Genomic DNA, 25,798 nt, shown 5'->3' with positions numbered 1-25,798 from the left:
TGCAGTGCCTAATCACAAGGCAGTTTGGCACAGCTCGGCTGCGTCATTGCAAAATCACTCGCTCCATGTGCCTTGTGGTCTCGTGCCACCAACTTCTCAAGTTACTGATTTTCAGTGTCATTTTAGGTTGCCATAAAGAAAATAAGACTTAAAGGATTGAAGAGGAAGCAAGTAACCGTTAATGAAATCAGTATCATGAAGAGGCATAGGAGTCCCAGTGTTGTGAATTATTTAGACTGGTGAGTGGTCATGGACTTATCCCATGAATGTGTGTTTACATACAGCAAACACGAGAGGTTAAAAACCCACATTGGTCACTTCTAGAAAGTAGAGCTGTTAATTATTCTGTATTAATATTTCTCTACTCATCTCCAATGGATGAGAAGAGAGTGCATCTTGTCTGCATGAGTCTTCCCTGGCACACGTAGTTTGAAAATTATTCAGAAATTATTCAAAACCTGGATCAGCTGTATCTTACTAAGTTAATACCCTCTAAGTTCACTGCCTCCACATTTTTTTGGGATTGCTTTTAAAAAGTTTTTTAAATGCTGGTGAACCATCCTAAAGCTGATTTCCCTTGGATTGTTGCCCTTCTTTTCCATTGCTATGCATGCCAGGAAGACTAGGTGCTTATTTCCAAAAACACCATGCGTGACAGGCTTTTTATCTGGGCTGTTACTAAACCACGCTTTTCGCTTGCTGGCCATCTAAGACATCTCCTTTTTCACAGCTGTTCTTTTCTCCTTGAGACTGCACAGATTGCAAACAACACACAGCCAAGAAGGAATGTCTATTGCTTTGATTCTGCCTTTGTCTCAAGGGACCTGAAAACAAGAATCAACCCCTGTCTTTTCAAAACAGCAATGTAGCCATGTACGTTCATCCCCGTGCCCTTGTTTCCTTCTTTCAGCTACCTTCTGGGTGAGGAACTCTGGCTGGTCATGGAGTACATGGACGGAGGCACTCTGAGTGATGTCATCAGCAAGACCTGCCTGTGGGAAGGTGACATAGCATCCATCAGTCAGGAGGTCAGCAATCCCACCTGTGCTTCCAAGGGTTTGGGCAGGATTGTCTGGGAAACAGGGGCTCAGAACAGGAGAGGTTTCATGTATAAAGCTTTGTTTCTGCATTGCTGGTATGCTATGGGCAAGTAAAAGCATCTCAAGTGAAATGCCTGCCAGTGCCCTCGCACTCACTGTACTCTGTTCTTGTACTCTTATCTCCTGCTGTTGTATTCTCACTCTGCCTCTTGTATTTGCTGTTCTCCATCTTGCCTCCTTAAACCTTTGCCTGTCTTCGCTGCATTCCTTGCTTGTAAAAGCAAAGGTGCTGGTAGCAGGATTTGAAACGAACAGCAAAGGAAAAAGGGGAGACTCATTTCCCTCAGTCCTCAGCTAAAACCCACAGTAGTGCAGCCAAAATGCTCTTTGCTTCTGAGCACACCCACTGCAGCAGCAGTCATCCTGGCTGGTTTGCAGGGGACAGTGTACAACAGCAGCAGGTGCTGTTGCTCTTTCAAAAGCTGGCATGCCTTTCCTTAGAAAGGTCCTGCTCTGCAAGTGTTGGAGCAGCAGCTCTTCCTCTCAGTGGCGCTGCGTTCTGCCATTACTCGCCATTCCCCCGCACAGGGCATCTTTTAGATTCTTTGTTTCTTTTCTTGTGCCATGGAATCACAGCGCTAATTTTTGCCCTCCTGTTTCTGTTTTCTCTCTCAGTGCCTGCAAGGACTGGATTTTCTTCCCTCAAACCACGTAATCCACCGAGATGTGACGAGCAGCAACATCCTTTCCGGAGCCGACGGCTCTGTCAAGCTGGGTCAGTATATCCTTGGTCAGGTGCAGTGTTCCAGGGATGTGGGGTGAGGGGCTGCTTTGAGTGACTGCCAGCTCCCCAAAAATGGTGCTGGGGGCAGTGCAGGGACCCCCCCACTGTGAGCTGATGGCACGGTTGCAATGTGCACAGAGGTATGACGAGGAACAAGCAGCCAAGAGTGGCATTGCTCTGTGTGTGTCCCTTCCAGAGGGAAGCAGTTACAAGTCTAGAGCTTCCAAAGAACAAAAGCCACTGCTGAAGGCAGTGTAAAAAATGTGGGGATTTTTAAAGTCACCAATACCATATTTCCTTGGCTAAAGTCCTGAGGAAACAGAGCAGGGACAGTTGTCCAGGACATTCAACAGCACGTTCTCAAACTTCTACTGGGGAATTCCTTTGCTCGATTTCCTAATTGCACAGAATTCAAATAAAACCAGTATTTTGCTTTCCCCTCAGCTGATTTTGGCATCTCTGTTGAGCTCGGCCCTGAGGAGAAGAGACCGTCCTCGGTAGCCGGGACTCCTTGGTGGATGGCGCCTGAAGTGCTGATGCGTGAACCATATGGCCCCAAAGTGGACATATGGTCTTTTGGAATTGTGGGAATTGAAATGGTAGAACAAAATGTTCCTTACTGGAACCAAAGTCCTGCCACGGTAAGGAGCAAATACTGATCCCGCTTGTCTTTCTCACCTGCCCCGTGTTCTGCGTGCCATTGGACAAAATCCCATTGCCATCTGCTGGAACGACTTCCACCTAAAAATGTCCCTGCAACACATCAGCATCTGCTGCAGTTTTGGTTGCATCAGTGTGGAACTCAAGCCTTACCACATGCAAACAAACCCCATTCTCAGGCAACACTTTCCTTTGGGTTATAAGCGGTTCCAGTTCTTTTGTCTGTGTAGATGACCCCAATAGCAGGAAACGAGCATCTTAGAACTGGTGTTATCCTTCCAGAAATGAAGGAAAGAACCCCAAACCCAGCAAAGTTTCTAAAACAGTGGTTTCTAGAGAGGAACTTAACCCCCTGTGCAGTTTCTGCTCACTGGGAAAGATGCCTGAAACCTGGGCATGAGGCTTCAAGGCCACAGAGTCCCTTCTGCTTCTTGTGCAGTGTTGCTGAAACACTTAGTGACCGTGTTTCTCTCTTAGCCCAAGCCACGTTCTCCACATCACCAAGCCGGAGCCTGGTGATGGGGGAGAGCCTGCCAAAACCTCCTGTTTGTTTCCTGGCATTTTCTGGGATTGGCCTACCATTCATGCATTGACTTGAGTAGGCAAATGAGCAGAGGGTGTCCATAGGGATGGCATTTCTCCTTTTTCTGAGCAGGAAAAGTTTTTCTTTTGCTGCATAAGGGAAGCTGAAATTTTTAGACTGCTGAGAGACAGAGCTGCAGGTGGCTCCTGTGTGCCCAAGCAGGCATTTTCATCCCAATACATTTGTGCATGCATCTTAATGTGTCTGTGTTGAATATGAGATTGTAAATGTTTGTTTCTTTACCTGGGGATTAACTGGTGGATTTCCTTTCTTTTCTTCCAATTACCATTGTTTTCAAGAGCAGGACAAAAAACTTGATGAGTCTTGTTCTATGGCAACTGTGCTTAAGGGACCAACAAGCACTGCAGAGATGCCTTTCATGTACTAATCCTTGGAATTAGTTATTATAGCAAAGTCCCCCTTCCGAAAAGGCTGTCCAGCTGGTGTGAATCCTCAGAGAAGGAGATGTGCTTTTGCTGATGTAGTTCCCACTAACTAGGTCAGTCAATGAAATCGGCTGCCAAGGCAAGATTGGCAGGATGTTGGCAAAGCTGTGGTGGCATCAGAGTTTGGGTTTTTTGTTGGTAAAGGAAAGTCATCCCTGGGTCTCTGCCAGGGCAGAAACTGCCACTGCAGAATGGAGGTTAAACAATGGGCTCTGGAGAGCAGTTACAGATGGGAAAGAAGCAGGTGGAGCCTCGTGTCCCCTTTTTCTCCAGACTAAACACCTGAGAGCCACAGCAGGGACGCCTCAGCTGCGGCAGCCCAAGCTCCTCTCGGCTTGGCTGCGTGACTTCCTGAGCTGCTGCCTGCAGAGAGACGAGGAGCGGCGCTGGTCTGCCGACGAGCTCCTGCAGGTAAAACGCAAAGGGGCTGCAGGTGAAAGAGTGTGCGAGGGATGGGCTCCTCCTCCAGTGAGGCCCGAGGCATCAGATGAGCCCCCTTCCTCCTCACCTCCACTCTTGGTGCTCTTCAAATGAAAATGCTGAGCAGTGCTGGGCTGGGCTGGGCTGGCAGGGCTCTGTAAAGTCCTCTGGTCCAAGTGTCCTGCAATGAGCAGGGACATCTTTAAAGAGATCAGGTTGCTCAGAGCCCTGTCCCACCTGACCTGGGATGGTTCCAGGGATGGGGCACCTACAAGTCCTGGGACAACCTGTGCCAGGGTGGCACCATGCTCCGAGTAAACCAGTTCTTCCTTAGACCTACTCTGATTAGATCCCCTTTGTGTTTAAAACTATTCACCCACATTCTATTGTAACTGGCCCTGTTAAAAAAGGTGTCCCCCACTTTCTTTAAAGCCACTCTGAAGTCTTGGAAAGCGGCAATAAAGTCTCCCTGGGGCCTGTTCTTCACAAAACTGAATACCTCCACCTCTCGGGTGCTCTGTTTTCTGACTGTCTCTGTTGCCCTGTTTTGGAACTTGGTGGTGTGTTCTGTTTTACCTAACAGCAAAAGAATTGAAGTAGAGCAATGCAGGGTACAGAGCCATGAAATGGTGGCAGAGGAACCCAAGGCTGCCAGCCCTGGCAGAGCAGTCTGGAGAGATTTGGCTGTGGGCAGGAGGGGCTGTGGGGCCTCCCTGTGAGCCTCTGAGGGGCCCTGGTTTGTGCCCCCCACCCCACCCTTAGAGGCTTCTGGCACACAAACAGGGACAGCTGGGAGGGACTTGTCCCAGCCCCGTCTGCTGCCTGGCACGCTCAGGCAGAGGGGAACTGGCCCAGGCTGCTGCCAGGTTGTGTGGCAGAGAGGTGCGGGGACGCTGTGCTCCAGGAGGGTTTGGATGGATGGAGACGAGAGATCTCTGAAGGCTGCTCTTAGAATATCAGGTTTGTTACAGAGGGGGAAAGGTCCTGCGTGGAGCCGCCAGACGCAGCACGGGGCAGGGCCTGAGGGACTGGGGAGGGAGAGACAAGGGGGAGAGAGAGACAAGAGGATGCTCCAGGAGAGGGTGGAAGTTCCAAGAGGGGGGAGTTCCAGGAGAAGGGGAGTTCCAGGAGAGGGGAAATTCCAAGAGAGGGGAAATTCCAAGAGGGCGTCTGGCTTCTCAGAGACTCCTTATCAGGGGGTTTCAAGGTGGGCTGGAACAAGACCTGGGCCAATGGGGTCACAGACACCTGATGCTTCAGGGGAGGGTTACAGGTGTGGGATGAACCATACATTGGGGTGAGATCCAACAATCCATTTGGCCTTTGGACCTATCTACTTCTCTAACTTCACTGGTTAAACTAACACTCCATCAATTCTCTCTTCTTATAAGGAAGAAAGTACAACAATTATTATTTACATGAACAGTGCATGAGAACTCTAGTAGAAATATGTAAACATTAGGAGGCAGAGAAAACTTTTAAAAGAACTTTAAAGCATTTACAAGAGCAGGGTGAAATTACACAGCCTTCCTGTGATGTCACACACCCCTGTGATGTCACACAGACATCTATGGGATGTCATATTGCCCCTGTGATGTCACACTGACCCTGTGAGGTCACACAGACATCTCTGTGATGTCACACTGACCCATTGATGTCACACAGCTTTTTGTGATGTCACAGGGGCATCTCTGTGATGTCACACTGACCCTGTGATGTCACACACATATCTGTGATGTCACACAGACATCTCTGTGATGTCACACTGTCGGAACTCAAAATGTCCCTCAGACATTTTTAGAGGTTCCAGGCCTTGGTCAGAAGCATTTTAGACCCTGGCAAACAGCAGAAAACAGCTGTGATTTTGAGTTTGAACCATGGAATGAATTACCAACTTTAAAGGTGGAATAAGCAGTCACAGAGGGTTAGATGATATGGTAAAAGTAGTCACAAATTAGAGGGGAAAATTTTTTAGTATTGTACAGGGGGGTTTTAACACCTGTACAGGGGGGTTTTACTTTGTACAGGGGGGTCAGGAGTTCTAAGATGGAGGAAAGTGGGCCTGATCCTGTTCTTCCTCCTTCTTCTTCCTTACCTCCATGTTCTTGGTGATGTTGGCATTTTTCTATTGGTTTAGACTAGGGACACACTATTCAATGTAGATGATAGATATTGGCACATTATTGTAAATATAGTACACGTAATTTCTGGTATATAATGTTTGTACCATCCCACTGAGGGGCAGAGCCCCACACGCTGCCCTGCAGGACAGACCTGCGGCAGGGCAGCAGAACTTGTTATAGATAAGCAAAAATAAACAACCTTGAAACAGCACAGACGAACTATGGCTTCTTCTTTGGCAACGGGGCAGAAAGACAGAGACTTTCTACAATCTCAGAATCACCAATACCCACAGATTCCGACAACTGGCGCCCCTGGGCGGGCATCAGCAAGAAGAACAAGAAGAAACATCAAACAACCTCCAACCTTCATCAGCAGAGAAAAACAAAAAAATAAAGAAAGGAAGAGGAACAGAGCACAAATGCTCTCGGCAGATTCCGGGAGGAGAGGGAGCAGAAAGCTCAAGATAAGAACCTGACCTTCACCAAGACAGCTCGTCTGGAGGACAGCCAGGAGGAGGAAAACCAGAAGCGCGCCTGGGATTTCTCGCCTGTGACCTGCTGGACGATGAACAGTGCCATCTCCGGACTGACCTCGTGGTGACTCAGCTTTTGGTGAGAATGGTTGAAATTAAGAACATGGGGAAGGGATGCTCCCAAGGACAGACAAAAAAATTTTTTTTCAGCCCTACAGGGCAAGACTTTTACCCATCTGGTAGAGATAGCCTCAAATGAGATGAAAGCTTTGTTATTGTGGGTGCAGTATAATCACCCGCACACAGATGTACATCTTTTGTTTGAGTTAAATTTTCGTAAGGGATCAATAAGCAACTGTATTACCGAGCCACAGGAAAAAGAAAAAAAAAAGAGAGATAAGACTGCCGCAAAAACTTTTGCCTTCAGCAAGGACAATAAGAGTCATTTTCACAACGCGGCATTTTAGACTAAACAGCTAAGGCGCCTATGGGAGCACAAGGAGGAAGATGGCCCAGCCAGCAGCTTGGGGCAATTTTCCTCACCAGGGGAAGCAAATTGCCTCCTGAAGAGGATCAGGGGGGGTGGTGTCCCATCATGTCCTGTGTCCCCAGGTTCACACTATTCCTCAAGACTCCTCAAATCTCAATTTCTAAGCTCCTCAGCTGCAGAAAATCCCCAGACAGTGAGAGATAAGCCAGGCACAGACGCAGCCCTCGGTGGGGGAAAGGACTGGCCATTGCCCGAGTCCGAACCCACAGTGGGGGGGCAGCGGCGCCGGCGGCTCCTGGGGGGAGGGTGCAGTCGTGAGTGCAGAGCGGAGGGAAAAGTGAGAGAGAGGAGAGAACTCGCAGCTGCGCGGGTGGGGAGTTCAAAGCAGCCCGCGGTGCAGGCGAGAGGGGGGGGGCAGTGGGAACCACGCGGACGCAGGAGGCGGCGGAAGCGCGGATGGGGCGGTCAGACGCCCGGAGCGCCCAGTGATGCGTTCCATGACGGGAATCCGTGAGAGTGCGAAAGCACCGTCCGGCAGGTGCCGGGGAATAGCTCCCAATTCGCAGCGGCGGCGCTGGCCAGGCCGGCGGCTGGACGGAGAGCGGGACTCTCCTGTCGCCGCGGCCATGGCAGCGCGCATGCGCGAGACGGTAGAGCAAAACCCGGAAGTCGGAGTGGAGATCTCTTGCATCTCGAACGCACGGGCACGGGCGCAGACGGCGTCGGGGGCGGCGGTGGCCGCCAGCCAGCTGTCCGCAGACTGCGCGGTGGCCGCGGGGGGAGACCCGAGCGGCGCGGGGCCGGGCGGGACGCGGCGCGGGGCTGCGACAGCGCGGAACGCGGCGGCGCGCGCTGATGACGTCAGCAGAGCGCCGAATCGCGCTGGGACCGGCAGCTCGGGGGACGGCGCGGGCCGACCCAGAGCAAAACAGGGACAGCGCCAGACCTGACAGAGAGAATGGGGGGGGGGGTGTTCCCGAGGCGTGGCCGCGTGGAGCGGGGGTTCCTTCCCTTGTTCCCATGGCGACACAGACAGAGAGGCTGCGCATGCGTTTGCAAGAGTTAAAGCGAACGCGGAAGTGGCTGACAGCGGGTGTGAGCAAGAGAGAGGGGCGCAGCATCCTAATGCAGGCAGAAGCGGGGTTTGACTGCACCAGAAATGCTCCCAGTGATCTCATGCCAGTGCAGATGGGGGCTGAGCAGAGCCAGTTGCAGGGATTCCTTTGATCAACCCTTTCTCCACAGCAGGTGCGAGCGACGCACCACCCATTTCCTTTCAGCAGCAGCGGCAAACAAAAAATCACAACAGCCACAGCAAACAATCTTTTACAAGCAGCAAATATCCTACAGCAATGCTGAGGATGAGACTCCCAACTTTCACCCTGAAATGAAATTCCATCAGTCAGTCGCTTTTTGAAAACCAGTCAACACAAGGCCTTTTTTAAATCTCCCCAATGTTTCTAAACACTAACCCCAGATTTTTCAGCTAGGTCACAGAATTGATCGAGCAGACACGCCCAGCCGGTGTGATGATAAGTAATGATTGTGGAACACAATGTGAAAAAGAGATATCATAATGAAAATTGATATAGAGAATTAAATAGCATGAAATGTTAGTAATTTATTATATTAAGGTTTAAGTTAGGTTGTATTTTAACGTTTTATTAATGATAGAATTGATTTTTATATAGTTGGTTTGCGTTTAAGTTAAGTATTGTTTAATTAGAGTATATCACTTTAAGTTTATTTTAGGTTTGGGCCCTGAAGAAGTTAAGTCTATAAAGGTTTAATTGATGATGGATTTACATATTGTTAATTTGATACATATGGATTTCGTAACGTTAATATAATTTAGGGATTCTTTACTAAGATTGTTATATATTGAGTTTAAGTACTGTTTGATTCAAAAATTATTTTAAGTTTTTCAAAGGTCAAGTTTATTTGGCGGCAAGGTTTAGTTGTTTTTCTTTGAGAATGAGAAGGTTTTGACTGAAACAGTTCACAAAGTAATAATGAACATTGATTTAAGGAGAAGTTATTGGATTTATTTGATTCTTGGTTTTGTTTTAGTATTTTCTGTTTTATTATAAGTTTATCAGTATATAAGAGTTGTAAAGGAATTTATTTTGAGTTTTCTGAGATTGATTTCATTGTTTAAAAAACAGTTTTATAGTCTGTCATTTCTTTGTATAATGATACAAAAGGAATTTGTTTTCAAATCCTTTATTTTTAACTATTTAAGTGTTCTATAAATGTTATTGTTAAGAAATTTCATCATGTTATCAGGTGAAGATTTGTGCTTCGTTTTTTCATAATGAATTCTTATATGTTTTATTGTTGTTTATGTAATCTTATCCAGGTTACATGCCAGTTCTGAAGTCTCATTTTGAATTTTAACTGTATTGTGCATTTTTCTAGGTGAACTTCCTGATTCGTTTTTATATCTCTCGTGAGTGGAATCATTGCATTTCTATTTTTCATCATTCTCAAATGTTTTTCAGAAAATCTCAGAGACGGTTGCCTGAAGCATTCTGACAACCTCTTGCCATTGTTAATCTTACGATTTCTTCAATTGGCATCCTTTTCCTTCAAAAGAGTTTCAAGAAAAATGAATCTTTGTGTCATTTGACCAGTTTATCGGTTTGAACTTCAAGTGTTTATTTTATAAGAAAATGTTATAATAGGTTGTTATGTTTTAAGTATTATATATGTATTGTTGGTATAAGTTTTGTTTTATATAATATGTTAAGGGACATCTCTCCAGTTTAAAGTTTGGGTCCTGGCCAGACCCTGATTTTAACTTGGACAGATGAGTTTGCCAGCAAAATTCAGAGGTTTCTGCACAAAAATGAATGATATGCAGGCCATTTTTGACCCATCAATTTGATTCTACAAATGTTACAGCTGACACAGTTTTGAGGTGAAACTTGCCAGCCTTGCCCGGGAAAGGATGCCAAGGATTTTCACTGAAAACAAATGTTTCAGCTGTTTGCAGACTCTGAATTGCTGTCGCAATGTTTCTAATGATCGTGCTTTGTTCATTTTTATATATGCTATTTAGAATATCTTTCTTTTGAATTTTCTTGAATTGTTATAGATTTTGATAAGTTTTATGCATTTTATTATTGAGGTATTTTGTCTTGTTCTATATTATGTTTTATATTTCAACTTTCTTGTTTCAAAAGAGAAGAAGAGAAAGAGAGAAAAAAGGAAAAAGAAAAAAGAAAAGGAGTGAAGAAGTGCCTAAAATAAGGCTGAAATGAGGTTGAAGATTTTGTATGTTTTAATCTCTTGATATAATTATTTTGTAGACTTGATTTTGCTGATCATTGAGAAAAATATGAAGAGAGTGCTAGACACTGGACAGATAAAATTGAGAAAAAAAAAATCGTTCAAATAAGTAGCTTTGAGCAAGGATTTTGTTAATGTTTTCACAGAAGTTGAAAGTGAGGTTTTTTAGTTTGCAGACCCTCAAAAACAATTTTTACAGATTTAGAGATGGGGGCTCAGATCATTATTGTGGCAGAGACCAGATTGCTGACAATGTCAGGGAAAGATTTCTTAATCATTCATTTACATTTAAAGAAGAAATATTTTGAGTGGACAATCCAAAGTCGCAAGATTTTTCAATCACGTTGTTAGGGCATTCAGAAGTTCGCACAGTTTGTTTTCCAACACACAAAATGTTAAATGTGAAAGTGAGTTTCAGGGAAAAAACAAAAAAGAAGCCAGGAACCAGTGGAAGGAATGACAGTATTCACTGATGGTTTGGGAAAAAACTCACAAATCAGTGGTCACATGGAAAAAACAAAAAACAGGGAAATGGGAATCAAATATCAAAATGGTACAAGGTTCACCACAAGTTGAAAAATTGGTAACAATAGTCAGGGTTTTTCAGTTATTTTAGGAACCCTCAATCTGATCACTAGTTCAGTGTATGTTGCAAATGTGGTCAAACAATTAGAGAAATCGCTTTTAAAACATACAGACAAGGAAATTTTATATTCATATCTATTATGCATGAAAATAATCCTAGAAAAACAGAGAACATTAATAAACACATCAGAGTGCATTCTTCACCTCCGAGGTTTTTTGTAAAAGAGAATGCTCATGTAGATAGGCTCACAATGCCCATCTTGCAGACACTGCCAAACATTTTTGAGCAGGCAAAATTGAGCCATGCATGTTTTCACAAAAATGCACAGGCATTGATGGGAACCTTTCACCCTTCTGAAAGTCAGACAAAGGAAATCTGCTTGCCAGAGAACCAGTTTGTGCAGTCTCCTGTATTTACAGGAGTGGTTAATCTGAGAGGTTTGTAAAAGCCTTCAGCTGTGGCAAGCTGATGTCACAAAATACCCATCTTTTGAGAGGCTCGAAAACATTTATATTTCAATTGATACATTTTCAGAGGCGATTTTTGCATCATTATATACAGGGGAGACCACAGAACATACCTGCAAACATTTTTTATAAGCATTTACATCATTAGGAGTGCAACAAGAAATAGAAACAGATAATGGTCCAATTTACACAAGCAAGGTGCTTGACAAATTTTTGAAAAAACAGAGAGTCAAACATATTTTCAATATTCTTCATTCTCCCTCAGGTCAAGCAAGCAAAGAACACATCACACCCTGAAGTCCACTTGGATGGGCAGAAAAGGGAGGAGGCAGGGTTGAACAAATGTGTTGAATTATTTAAATGGTTTTTTCTCAAAGCCCACTCTACTAATTGTCAGATATGTTACAAACAGCCCACAGGAAAAACTAAGGGAAAATCCTTTCGTTTTAATCAGAAGTCCAGAGTCAGGACAGATTGAAGGTTTATTTACATTGATAACTTGGGGCGAGGGTTTCGCTTGTGTTTCTATAGGATGAGGACTGAAGTGAATGCCAGCAAGGCACATGAAACCTTATCGGGTGCAGACGCCAGTGGACGTGGACCCGAGAAACAGAGAGGGAAGCACGCAGACGAAGGCAGACAACAACGCTGCAGACGTCTCGTCGGACAACGATTGATCACCCAGAGACTTGGGGTTTTTTCTGGGAAATCAAGTGTTGTTTGGGTGTTGCTGCATTGCGGGGTTTCTCACAGAGGGTGGGAACATGGACATGGGATTCAGACAGATAGTGTTCATGTGCTTCATTCTTTCACCTGTTGCCTTGGGCAACAGGACAGATTTTCCCATGAGACAACCCAGGGAAAAAGTGTGGGAGACTTTGGCAAAAGCAGCTGGTCTGGACAGCATTTGCCTGACCCATTCGAAACCAGAGAAACCATTTTCAACATACTTGGTAGGTGTGCCAGTGGAGGGATGGTCAGTCCCAGGGGACATCCTTCCAGGGGTTCTGAAGTTTCTTTCAGACCCTGTGGAGGGATGACATGTTTGGACACAATTCCTTCCTGTGGCTCACTTTGAACCTCTGGATTTGGACATTTTGGGTCAACAAAAATGAAATGGAGCATCAAATTTAATTCATCAGGAGTGGCAAAGACAGATAATCATACAATAGATGTCACTCCGAATCAGCCTTTTTATAAAAATGCGTCATCTTGGTGCAATCATACCAAAATGACAAGCAAACCATCCTTTCAACATCCAGCCACTTTACCGAAGGGAATGTTTTTCATTTGCGGGGACAGGATTTGGCCTGCTATCCCTGCAAAAATCAAGGGTGGTCCATGCAGCATTGAAAGATCTTTTGTTAACACACAGCATGACCTTGATAAGAGAGCAAGGAGAAAAAAATCTGATGAATGAAGTGGTCCAAATTGTGACAATGATAATGTTAATACCAAGAAAAAAGGCTCGGAAAAACTGAGTGGTTCTACTTTCACAGCAGGTGGCATCAAAAAGAGCCTTGGTGCAGCTGGATCAAAAGAGGTTGTGGGCAGAGTAAAGATGCCCATGTCATTTCTTTTGCATCGAATGATTTGTTAGCTAGCAATGAGAAATGGGAACAAAACAGTAATTGAACATGTATTGTAAACACATGGACACACGAGTGAAAATTTGAAGAGGTATCAGAGGACCAAACACACCTGGAAAAAAATTAAATCATAGGTAGATGGTGTGTTCAATTTGTTTCACCTTTCACAGTTGTAGAAAAGAGATTTTGAAAATAGTTGTATGTAATTATAAGGTATTGTAATTCTTCTGATGTTTGTGCTGTCCTTGCCTCAGTACATGAGGCAGACCATGGACAAAGTTGTCAAAGAGGTGTTCTTGATACAAAAAGGAAAGGATCCTTTGAACAATATAGTTCAAATTATGATGATGATGTTTCTACCTGGAACAAGGCTCAGAGATTAGCAGTAGCAATTTTCTCACCCCAAGCAGCATCAGGGGCGGCCTTGACACAATTGGATCATATAGCATGTTGGTTGAGGAAACACAGTCGTGCCATTTCGTCTGCACTGAGTGACATGTTAACAGACATCAACAGTGCAAAGCAAGCAGTGCTTCAAAACAGGGAGGCAATTGATTATTTGCTGCTGACAGATGGGCACGGATGTGAGGAATTTGAGGGGATGTGCTGCATGAACTTGTCCGATCATTCAAAATCTATTCATAAAAATATAAAACAAATACAAAGTAATATTAGCAAATTGAACAAAGTTACAGGGTCCTGATGGGATGATTTGTTTAGCTTTTTTGATATCTCACCATTGTGGAAAGAACTTTTGAAAATAGCATTTTATATTCTTATAGGACTTGTAGTTCTTCTGCTTGTTCTACCATGCATTTTCGTGTGTATTTGAAGGACCTTGAACAGCATGATAAAGCGGGTGTTTCTGGTTCAAACAGAGAGGGGAGATGTCGGAACTCAAAATGTCCCTCAGACATTTTTAGAGGTTCCAGGCCTTGGTCAGAAGCATTTTAGACCCTGGCAAACAGCTGAGAACAGCTGTGATCTTGAGTTTGAACCATGGAATGAATTACCAACTTTGAAGGTGGAACAAGCAGTCACAGAGGGTTAGATGGTATAGTAAAAGTAGTCACAAATTAGAGGGGAAAATTTTTTAGTATTGTACAGGGGGGTTTTAACACCTGTATAGGGGGGTTTTACTTTGTACAGGGGGGTCAGGAGTTCTAAGATGGAGGAAAGTGGACCTGATCCTGTTCTTCCTCCTTCTTCTTCCTTACCTCCATGTTCTTGGTGATGTTGGCATTTTTCTATTGGTTTAGGCTAGGGACACACTATTCAACGTAGATGATAGATATTGGCACATTATTGTAAATATAGTACACGTAATTTCTGGTATATAATGTTTGTACCATCCCACTGAGGGGCAGAGCCCCGCACACTGCCCTGCAGGACAGACCTGTGGCAGGGCAGCAGAACTTGTTAGAGATAAGCAAAAATAAACAACCTTGAAAACAGCACAGACGAACTATGGCTTCTTCTTTGGCAACGGGGCAGAAAGACAGAGACTTTCTACAATCTCGGAATCACCAACACCCACAGATTCCGACAGCTGTGGAGGTGCAGCCCTTATGCACCAGTCCCCCAACAGGCTTGCATGTGATCAGCATTTCCCAAAAGTCCCAGGAGCCCTTGGCTCTGTGCTGCTTGTCTGAAGAGCAAGTCCTGGACTACAGCTTTGCTACAATTCAGGGGCAAAGGGGTTTTGGAGTTTGCTTGGGCCCCGTTTGACTTCCCAAAAGAACAGCTTTGCTGTTGGCATGAAGGGACACTGGCCCATCAGAGCTTCTGCAGAGCAGCCACCTGGAAGGCTCTACATTATAGGCATTAGCTGCCTATTTTCCCTTTTTCTTCTTTGTCTTCTTTTTTCAAAGGGGAACTTACAATTCACCAAGTTCATTTCTTTATAACAAACAAGTCTAAATCCAGCTGTCAATGGTGTCTTGTTCCACATATTGTTTTGCGTGGGGCAAGACTGCTCTAGCAAATACCTACATGGGCACTGGCTGCTCGAAATTCCTTTGCCATGCAGATTTATGTCAGCTCTGAAAATGGCTGAAAAATTGAGTGTTTGAAGAGGTCTCCAAGGGGCATTTCCACTTTCTCCACCTCAGCTGCTCTGTGACTCAGGAACTGCCTGAGTCAGCGCCTTTCTGTGTCCCAAGGATGGGGTTCTTCCTTTTTGCTGTGGGATACAAACCCTTTTCACTGCTTACATGTGACTGAACTCTTGAGATCCCTGATGTGAAATGTTTTAACAAAGCTCCTGGTACAGAAGACAAGCTTGGATTTACAAATGTGAAAGGAGAGCTTTTCTTTTGGGATTTTAAACCCTGCCAAGTAGGCTGGAAGGAAAGATGAAAAGGGTTCAAAAATCAGCAGAAATTTACTTTCTTGTATAAAATGGAGTTGCTCCTGCCTGTGGAGCAACTGTCCTTTCTCCTATGACCTCAGAAGAGTGAGCAAAAACATGTGTTTCACTTGTAGATAAAGTATCACTGATGAAAGAATTCAGCCACCAATGGAGCCAACTTAGTGGCCAAGCTCTGCTGGATGTCGCAGAGTGTATCGAAGGTATGGCCTCCAAATATACTGCTGGTAGTAAATTTTTGTCTGTGTTTGATATAGTTCAGTTCAGAAAATGAGCAGAGAGATTTCAGAAACAATGTGAGAAAAATACTTGTGTTTTGGTTACATTTCAATCTGCTGTGTAGCATTTTTCTCTCTCTATGCCCGTATTTCAGTGGACATTATAAGAAAAAATGCCATTAACATTGGGAGAGGAAATGCCATTAAAATGTGGAGATGCCCAAATGCCACGGCAATGGGGTCTGGGTAATTAAGACACGCTGAAGTTTGAAACAGCTCTGTGTTGGGAGCTACAAAAACATTCTGCCAAAGACACCAGCTAGTCACTGATGTTTCTAATCCAGCTGTTGAGCAGCAGCCATCTCTGGTGGGCTGGAGCTTTGAAGTGTGCTCTAATACTGCCCTTTGCTGTGTGCCACTGAGCAAAGGGAAGAGTCAGATTAGACTTTTGGCACTTGAAATCAAAGTCACAGACATGGAGTCACCCCTTTTACTAGAAATCTTTCAATTGCCTCTCTAGGGTGCATTTCCAAATCTTCAGTGTGGGTTTAGACAACTCCTTAATGGGAATAAAATGCAATTTGACATTTCAGTCATTGTTCATGCAGAAACAGATTGTGAAATAATTTAGTAAAGGTACAAAGTCTGCCATAGGTACAAGGCTCTGGTTGGAGAAATTAGTCCTGAGGGGTTGGTGGTTCTGTTTCAAGGATGATCAGCTGCTTTGCCCATTTCTGGATCATGGGGCTCCATGTGCTATTTTGCTGATCTTAGCCAGAGAGGCTTCCAAGAAGCAAAAGCAGAGGTAGATCCTTGTTTGCATGGAGCTTGGTGGGTAAGAAGCTGTGCCTCTCTCCCGGCAGAGCTCGTGGAGTGGGTTTATGCCAGGAGCCCTGAAGTCGTCCAGCGCTATGCCCTGCCCGTGCTCTGGTCCTTCCTGGACAACAAAGCGCTGCCTGTCCGCAGTGCCAACGTCCACACGGTGGCCACCAAGCTTGCCCTGGCCCTCTACGAGGCGATGGGCAACAAGCTGAAGAAATGTGCAGCCAGCAAGCCTCCACACATGCGGGAGAACCTCTCCAACATTTTGTACTGGTGAAGGCAGGATGTTCTCCAGGAAGATGACCAAGTGCTGAGTTGGACACCTCCGGATTTGACTTCTTAGCTGTGCCAAAAATGACAAAACACTACGGAAGGGTGTGCATCGGCCCCCGCTCTCTCCATCGCCCTTCCTAGTCATGACATGGGGGGCCTGAAGAAACTCCAGACTGAAGACAAGGTGAAGGCTGAGCATGGATCAGCCTCACACAGAGGTGAGGGGGGAGCTGGGCCGCTCTCTGGAGGGAGAAAGGGTCCTGTGGCAGCCCAGAGAGCCTGTGCACATTGCCAGGGAACAGCTGTGCCCCCATGTGCCCCTGCAATGAGCTGTGCTCTGCCAGAGCCCCTGGAGCTGTAGGGCTGCTCAGCCGTGGGGCAGGGAGAGGAGCAGGAGGGTGCATGTGCAGCTGAGCATGGAAAGCACAGGGCTCTGGGCTCCTGCTGTCCCAGGGCAGCCCAGAGGCCAGGCTGTTCCTGTGGCAGCCCCGTGCAAGCGGGTCAGGGTTTTCCCTTGGCCTGCCTCAAGTGTCTGCCGGCAGGAACACGCTTCCATGTGCAGCTGTTTAGAAGTTGGCAGGAAATGTGTCCCATGAAATCTAGAGCTCAAGCTGCTTTAGGTTTGCATTGTGGCATCGGTTAAAACTTTGTGTCTTCACTTTGCAGACCTGACTGGCTATCCTCTTACCAAGAGGTTTTTTCTGGACACTCCTGATTGTCTCTTACCCGCAAAGTCCTTGTTTCCCATCCAGAAGAGCTCTCATCCCTCCAAGCTCAGGAAGAAGCTGCCGCCTGCCTGAAGAGTAGTTGAAGAATAGGATTTATGCATTAGTCTTCATAGATATAGATATACATATGTTCTGATATTTAGATGTAGTTTTGATTAAATATATTTGGATTGTATCTTGAAATTTTGATATTTTTAAGTGTATATATTTTATTCTTATGATTTTAAAAAAGGTAAATAAATAAATAAACTTTAAATAAGCCAAGCGGAGAATGTGAGACCCAGACCTATCTAGCCTAGAGGTTATGGGAGTGCAGCTCACTCGATGTGCCAGTGTCTCACCACATCTTTTCATCACTGGGCCTCTCCTCTTCCTCTTTTGACACGTTTTCTTTGTGTCATTTGTGCTGCTCTTTGTCATTTGACATTACAACTCAGCCACCCATTGACATGTCTGGGGGACAATGGACCCACAAGATCCTGTCTAGTCAAAAGTTTTCCATGTAGATGTATTCTGTGCTCACAAAAAGGCCTGAGCAAAGAAATCAAGAGGAGTGTGCCCAAATCCCAAAGCTTTGCTCCTTTGCAACGTCACACAGATCTGGCTCACGGGTGTTTTTAATCACAATTTCATAGGTATGAAGAGGACATGAGAAAAGATGCACTGCTTTGGAAAAATCATCTGTATGTATATTTACCCAGGACAGCAGTACAACTGTGTTGTTTGCAACCTGTTTGCAGAAGGATGATTGGACTGTGAGTCCAATAACAAGTGACAAGGGTTCCTCAAATCTTTTTACACTCCAGCCTGGGTGCCATTCAGACCACAGTTATAGGATAATACTGTAGTACATCCCACACACATTCTGCCTCCAATAAAAGCTTGGCTTGTCTTATTAGAGTGAAATAAATAGAAAAGTAATAAAATGAACAGTTACACTCGTCACTTTGGAATGACTCTCCTGCTTTCCAGTGTCAATCCTGCACCTCATGCTCCCAAGGCTTGTTACAAACAAGTGTCCGAGATTGCTTAAAAATTCTTTGGCAAGGTTCAGTAAAAGCCAGATTGAATATTGAGCAACAGCTCAACAAAATTCAATGGCAGCACTCACACTATTACTTACTAGTCGATTAAGGCACAACAAGGAAAAAAAGTAACAAAATACAGTCAATCAAACAAGAAATGTACTGAGAACTATACGTGTGTGTGTGTGTGTGTGTGTGTGTGTGTGTGTGTGTGTGTGTGTGTGTGTGTGTGTGTTGATGGGTGATCCTGCCAGAGCAGCAAACCTGCGAGCTCGCTGGCTCTGAGAGGCCCCACACAGAGGGAGGCTGCTGCTGGCAGCCGCTGTGCTCCAGGAGAGCTCCAAGGGCCTCCTTTTGGAGCGCTGATTATAAAATAAAATGCTTCACCATGGCTGCACTTTGGGTCAGCAGCCTGCCTTTGAAAGTGGGAGAAGAAGGATGTCGTGCCACTGAGGCCAGAAAAGTGGTTTCCAAGGCTGTTCACAGAACAGCCCAGGATCTCGTTAGACAGCACAAGTTCCTGGAGCACTCAATGTTTCTGAAAAGCTCCAGAGGAGCTGGGTCCAGGGGCTGTTCAGCAAGGCCGAGGCCTGACAAGCCTTTCTCAAATCACTGTGTGGCCTGACAAGGCCGGGGGGATTCACCACCACAATCTGAAACATGAAGTTTGGATGTAGGGTAAAAAGCCACGGCCCAGTGGAAGTGGGTCATGTCCTCAGGCCTGTGGGAGAATCACAATGCAGATCCTTGTGGTAGTGATTCCATTTCTCCCCACTTTTCTAAATTCTTGGTGGCAAGGTCACTTAGGTTAGACACCCAGCTCACAAGCAGTGCTTCTGAAGTTTTCTGCACAATGAATTAAAATGAGAATCCTGTCACATCCAAAAATTGTGTTCTGTTGTGGTTTAATTACTGTTTTGAAGAATTTCTAGAGCAGCAAATTTGCTTCCTCAAATATTTACTGTGCATGGCATGGAGCACGGAGGAAAGATTTAATGTTAAAAGCATCACCCTGGCAATGTTCTTTTGACAGGTTTTGCCCTGAGCTTTCCTTAGGATTATCTGAAAGATTCAATGTCACTAGCAGAAGCTCCTGCAATGGCTGCTGGCCAGCAGAGAGGGCTGTCAGCTGTAAAACAAGTGTTGCCACAAGCAGCAGCTTACCCAGGGCAGCAAATCAAGAGCTGGGAAGGAGCTCATCTGAAGGCCAAACCTCTTTTGGTCCTTCTAAAAGGCTGGAACAGTTCCTCGTTCCAATGAGGCGGATGCTGGACACCACAGCTCTGTGTGAGGACTGGACACAAGTCTGCTCCCACTGAGCGCTGTGATGGTTTCTGCAGGAGCTCTGGGCTCCTGCGTGTGGTGACACAATGAGGAGTCAAGGAGCCAAGTGCACTCCTCAAATTCCAAATGGTGCAGGATGTCTCCCAGACCCAACCTGCCACCACCTACAACTCAGGCTGCCCTGGCAGTGCCAAATGCCTCTTACAAACTGACATCAGGAAACTGGGGGGTGAGTGTTGTTTCCCATGGGAAAGGGCTGGCGTTCATTCATGTCCATGGGCCTGCAACTGGAGCTGGTGCTGCATCTTTCACATTGCTTTAACCCCCCTGCCAAGTGCTATCTGTGGCTGAGAAAGGACACAAAAGGATTAACATGACACAGAAGTCTTCCTTTCACTTATTTCCTCTGGGTTAATGAAACCCATCTAATTATCTGGACCTAGGATGGAAGACTCCAGATATAATCTCAAGATGGAAAAGCTAACTGTATTTTGTCATATGCTGCAAAACAGCATATAACTAAAAATATTGAGGATGGATGAAGGCAAGTACTTTAAATCTAACATTCCATTTGGTTTCAAGCACAGAAAGTTGTTAGTTGTAAGCCAAACCATGCTGGCCTCTGAGAAAGGACCTTCCTCTTCCACTCATCTGTGAAGTATTTCAGATATTTAGGGGAAATATTATTTTTTGGAGTGAAATGCACTATTGTGCAGGGACAACCATTCTTTCAGAAATGCAGCCTACTTATTCACAGAATCATGTGTTTCCAAAAGCCTTGTAACTCAGTTTTTTGACACACCATTAGCTTTGTAATGAGAAAGCAAGCATGGTCTTACAGTAATCACAAGTTCTGTATGACAGTGTCTATCTACAGACACAACTAAAGGAAGGTGCACTAGTACACCAAAGTTTACAGCACAATATCCAGGCTCTAATATCTAAAAAAGAAAGCTTTGGGCAAAACTTACATGACCTTAAAGGTCATTGCAACATTTACAATGTCTGCTATATCAGAGGTTATGCTAGGAGTTTTATTGAGGTTATTTGCCTCTATAAAGGCCCAAAGATTGGATTCCTAAGCACCTGTGATATGCTACAATCAACTGCCAAAATAATGATTTAATTTTACAGCAAGTTAGTATTACATAGCCAAGTATAATTGTCGCTGTTGAGGCAGGATGGGAACAGAGAAACTCCAAGTCAGAAGGCTGAAAGAACTGAACTCAACAACTGTATTTCAAATACATCGCTCTTTTTATAGAGAACATCCTGCAGACCAATTTCATTGGTCTTCAAGTAAAAACATCTCAACCATTGGTGCGTGCTGAATGGCACACGGTGGCAGAACATATCTATAAACCATGTGAACAACAAGAGAGACAGAGAATTATTTACATTCCTTTGAAACTCTTTCCCAGGCCCTAGTCTGGCAGAAACCTCTCCTTTCTCTCTGAATGAACTGAGAATATCCATATATAATTATGTAGCCAGCTGGGCCTTTGTAAATTCCTCACCCTTGTAGGGACAGGCTGACTTGCCTCTTGATAGACATGTTGTTCTGACACTGAACTGCTAGGAACATAACCAACTGTCCCCATATAGTCTTCATACTGTTCTCCATAAACTTTCAAGCAAGGAGGTGTATAATGAGATACCTTAGAACAATCCTCATCTGCTTTGAGCTGGTTTATCACTTAGCCAAAAGGAGTTACCAGTAGTGTTCTTAATGTGGTTTACATCTCCTAGGCTCCAATCAGCTGGCACATGAAACAAACCATTGACAGAAGTTCTGATCTAGGCATACATTTTTTGAGTAAATGAATACTGCTTATAGTTTATCTGGAATTTTTTTGTAAACACAGCCAGTTTTTATATTTGCTTCCCTTAAATTTAAGACTTTAAAGGCCCCTGTGATAAAAGATTTATCCTCCACTGTTTTCATAAACAGCCACAGAAATAAACTGTTGAGCCATTCTGTAAAGGTTCAGTTCATAATTACCATATAGCTCTTGATTAAAAAAAGAAAAATATTAAAGCCCTTCAAGCCTTCTCAACCAGTTTAAACATTCACTTTTAAAACTAAGTTGCTGCTTTAAGCCCCACAAGAGCTCAGCATTTGCAACCATTTCTTGACAGCAATGTGTGTTAATCTACTTCTAGTTTGTTCATATTCACAAGAATCAACTCTTACACTTGCAGCCCAGAATTCCCCAGAGTCTTCTTCATTCATTAGTTTTGAATGAACAGAAATTCACTGGCCCTTCTTAATATTAATGAAACTGCAGTCTGAAGCATTATAATCCTCTTCTGCTCTGGCAAGGGAATTGGTGTCTGGGGAAAAAAAAAGCAACAAAAAAATGAGGTAGATGCATTCAAATACATACATACTTTAACAGAAATATAAATACACATGACCTTGTAGTAAAACTATTCCTACATATAAAAGTAGGTTATCTTGAAACAGTTAAAGTTTTCAAGAATTTGTTCTGTGCATTTTTCTATTTTCCAGTAACCAAAATAACAGCTTTAGAAGCAATTTCAGCACTGAAAGTTAGAATCCCTCCCTACACTTTTCACTTAAGTGAAAAATGTCCCTTTAAGAATCCCATTTTTTGGTAAAACTGCATGTGACATTCTAAATAGCCAATTGACAAGAAAAATATATGACAGAGCTAAACAAGCAAAGTAGTTTTGCCTTCACCCCCAGCATTATTTTTAAAACTATTTTGTCCTCAAAGTTAAAGCAAATTTACTTACAGACACAGTCATCATCAGGACACAGCTTCTTGCTGGTAAGCTTCTCCATAGAAATTCCAGTTGTGAGAGGACACATTGATCCGAGACACAAAAATAAAGTCATCAAATAAACACTTTTTGTCACTTTTCTTTGCTGCAGCACTTGCTGAGTGTGTAGCAGGTCCAGCAATCCCCATCTTTTATGGAAGAGGCAGAAAACTGGACAAACACACCAGGCTAACAGATATGGGCTGTGGCAACATTTCATCCCACCAGAGGAGCTGGAGGCAGGGGGAAAACCTCAGACCCAACTCATAAAGCTGAATCCCCTGCCAAAGCCATTCTGTATTAACATTTTAATCAGCAACTGTATTCTTTAAACACTCTAAGCCCTCCTAGAGCTGTCCATAGTCTTAATCATACTTCAAGCAAAGTCTGAGAATGAAAATTAAGTCAGACCCTGGTTAGAAGCAAATGAAATTACATCCTTCTTAGTCCTCCAGTCCTTAATTTTCACAAATGCTCACTGACAAGCACAATCTTCCATGGACCAAAAACCCTCAGTGGCAGAGATTTCCCTGTTCCTGTCTACAAAAAGGACCTGCAGGGACAATAGCAGACAGATGCAATGGAACAAATCATTAGGGAGTAATCAGATACAATACGGTATTTCACGTCACACAAAACCTATTAAGTTTTTAACAAGTAAGAAAAAATAAAGTCAATCAAACCTGAGAAACCCAGAAGCATTAGGACATGTATTTTGGAAAAGCCTGGCTAAAAACCTGAAACTTTTATGTTTCCTCTCAGGACTTTCCCTTGATAATGAGGGTGAATGCTCTATTTATTCTGAATATGCGGGCATTCAGCATCCCTGATCACACTTTTGCTCTGGAAAGAAAGCTGTTTTTAGCACTCACTTCTGAGAAATAAGGATCACTTTAAAAGTTGAATAAAGCCCTGCAAGGTTAATCAATAATGAGACAGACTTGAGAAAAAAAATGGCTCGAAAACAGCATAATTATATTTTATTTTATAAAAATTAGTATTTCAACAGAAAAGATCGTTATCCGGGTGATGTGTGGAAATTTTACATGTGCCCTGGTCATTGTGGCAATTCTATTTGAGTCTTTTTTTTTCTGCAGAGAATAGCAAGCATGCTGACTGACCAGAGTAGCAATGTTTTTAAAAAAAATAAAACCAATCCACAGAACTCCTTTACAGGAGCATATAGTTATTTCTTTGCATAGGTGATTTTCATGGCATGAGATGGAGGGATCTTGAATCCCTGGAGAGCGTCTCGAGCAGCCCCTGCTTGGTTCTCGTTTTCAAACTCCACGAATGCGATGTCATGGCGCCCCGGCACTAAGCGTACTTCTTTGAATCCAGGAAACCTTTAAAATAAGGTGAGAGTCAAAAAATACTTCTTAGCTCAATATACATCTCTCTTCAGTAGCTCCTTATCAGAAACATCTACTAGCACAATTGTTATTGCTAATGAAAGATTTAAATTGAAGGGTTTTACATGTTCTATCCTTAGAACTATGCTTCAATTAAGGAATATTATGTGGAAGCAGTTTAATCAGAGCTGTACACACACAGAAGCAATCAAACTAGTCTTAGAACTGCTCCCTGCTGTCCTATGGACTTTAGTATTACAGTCACCAGCTTAAATCCAGTGCAAATTGATAGCAGATAAATTTCACAATCAAAGCCAGCTATGAAAAAGATCAGATTTGCTTTCTGAACCAAGTCATCAGAACTGACATCTGTAACCTCGCCAGTAAGACGAACAATTGAAATAGCTTCAGAACAAACCCTTATTTCTAAAAAGTGAGCTTGCCAACTGAGAAAACACGTACAGGTTACAGAAGAATTAAAAGAGAAATCATTTCTATTCAAAATTTACTGATTAAATAACATGGACAGCATCATCTCATTTGTTTCCTCAGGCAAATTATTAAGGAAAAGGATATAGTTTGGTGGGTTATCAGGCACCTGCAACAACAGAAATCAAAGCTCAAAAGACTATACATATTTGCATCCAGTTCCTTTACATCTGTCTGCATGAGTATTTGAACCAAGACTCACATTTCTTTAGTTACTCATAACATTTTATCTGGGTTTCACCACACTTTTATCAAGATGCAGACAGAGCCCCTTCATTCTTTTACATGGATACATTAATTTGGAGAGGTTCTTCCACACAAATCACAATACCATACTGTCTTAGATGTCACACTTAAACTCAACTAGTCAAGAGCTGACACTGCAGCACTCTCTGCACCCAGGTGCCACAGTAGTGGCTGCAGTGCTATTCAAGACACCTGTAAGGCAGTGGTAGAATGCATGAAGGACCCACAGTGGGAAGCCAAGCCCTGTTTACCTGCAGTACAACCAAAATACTGAGTATCAATCAAAACCTACAAAATCCACATGGTTTTATTACAGAGCTCAATTAAAATGTCTTAATTAGAAACCACTTTAGATTTAGAGCTTTAGTCTTGTAACAGATTTGCCTGCTAATACAAATTTGTTGCCACCCACCACAGACAAGGCTGAGTAGTTATTTGCTGATACTGGAATCTTCAACTCAACAAGTACATTATAAATATAAAAATTAACTGGACACCCCAACTTTAAACATTGTCAAAGCAGTGCCAAATAAAAAGTCTCAGCAGAACAATCTCCTTTTACTGATGGAAATATTCCAAGTAGTGCCATTAGAAAATAAACTTCTGAAGTTCAAAGAAATACCCAAATACTCAGTGTTGTGCTTTGATGCAAACTGACATACATATATTGTGCCTGAAAATCCAGGGAGCAAGACCTTTTCCCCTGTTGATTATGTATGCAATGGCAGTACTCCAGAAAGATGTGGGGCAGGGCAGGCAAAGATATTCTTCCATGGTACTTGCTCTCCTGCAAATCCTGGCTCTTTACCACTTTCACTTCTAACATGAATCTTTTAGAAAGTCACTGAGCAGACAAGATGAATGAAGCGTAGGGAGTTGTTCCTACATCTCCACACAATACTTTGGAAAATAAGACACTTGTGAGAAAAAAGAAAAAGTGAGCAGAGAACCCCCAGATTCCTGAGATAAAGCTTTGAGGCAGCTATTTTAGCATCCTCTGTTGTCTTCCTTTTCTTTATCTGCTGCTAGAATAAAGTAAGTTAAAGGGAACTTATTAGCAATGAAAAAAAAAATTAAGAATCCTTCAACTGATACTAAGCACAGTCCAAATTTAAGAATCCAGTATGATTTGGTAATAGTGCTGTTTTCTGTATAGTAATGAGAAACTGCAGATTCTCATTTCCTGTCAACCAGATACAGTAGAAAAGGGATTTGTTTTGTTTGTTTACTGTCATGTAGCTGTTAGACAATGTT

At 43.7% G+C, this 25,798-nt stretch overlaps 1 protein-coding gene and 1 long non-coding RNA gene across 2 annotated transcripts in view; one reads left to right on the top strand and one right to left on the bottom strand.

Annotated features, from left to right (window-relative positions):
- Positions 1-25,798, top strand: part of LOC140681387 (U2 small nuclear ribonucleoprotein B''-like) — a 399,750-nt gene that overhangs the window by 213,628 nt on the left and 160,324 nt on the right. The gene's annotated exons all lie outside the window — the stretch shown is intronic.
- LOC140681421 (uncharacterized) lies at positions 23,415-24,505 on the bottom strand. Its single transcript, XR_012052598.1, has 2 exons — positions 24,319-24,505; positions 23,415-23,803 (listed from the first exon to the last, which is right to left on the bottom strand). It is a non-coding gene; the product is annotated as an uncharacterized lncRNA (long non-coding RNA).

This window comes from Taeniopygia guttata, chromosome 35 (genome assembly GCF_048771995.1).
Source record: "Taeniopygia guttata chromosome 35, bTaeGut7.mat, whole genome shotgun sequence".
Classification (NCBI taxonomy): Eukaryota; Metazoa; Chordata; class Aves; order Passeriformes; family Estrildidae; genus Taeniopygia; species Taeniopygia guttata.
The sequence above is the reverse complement of the archived record's forward strand: the minus strand, read 5'-3'. Positions and strand labels throughout refer to the sequence as shown.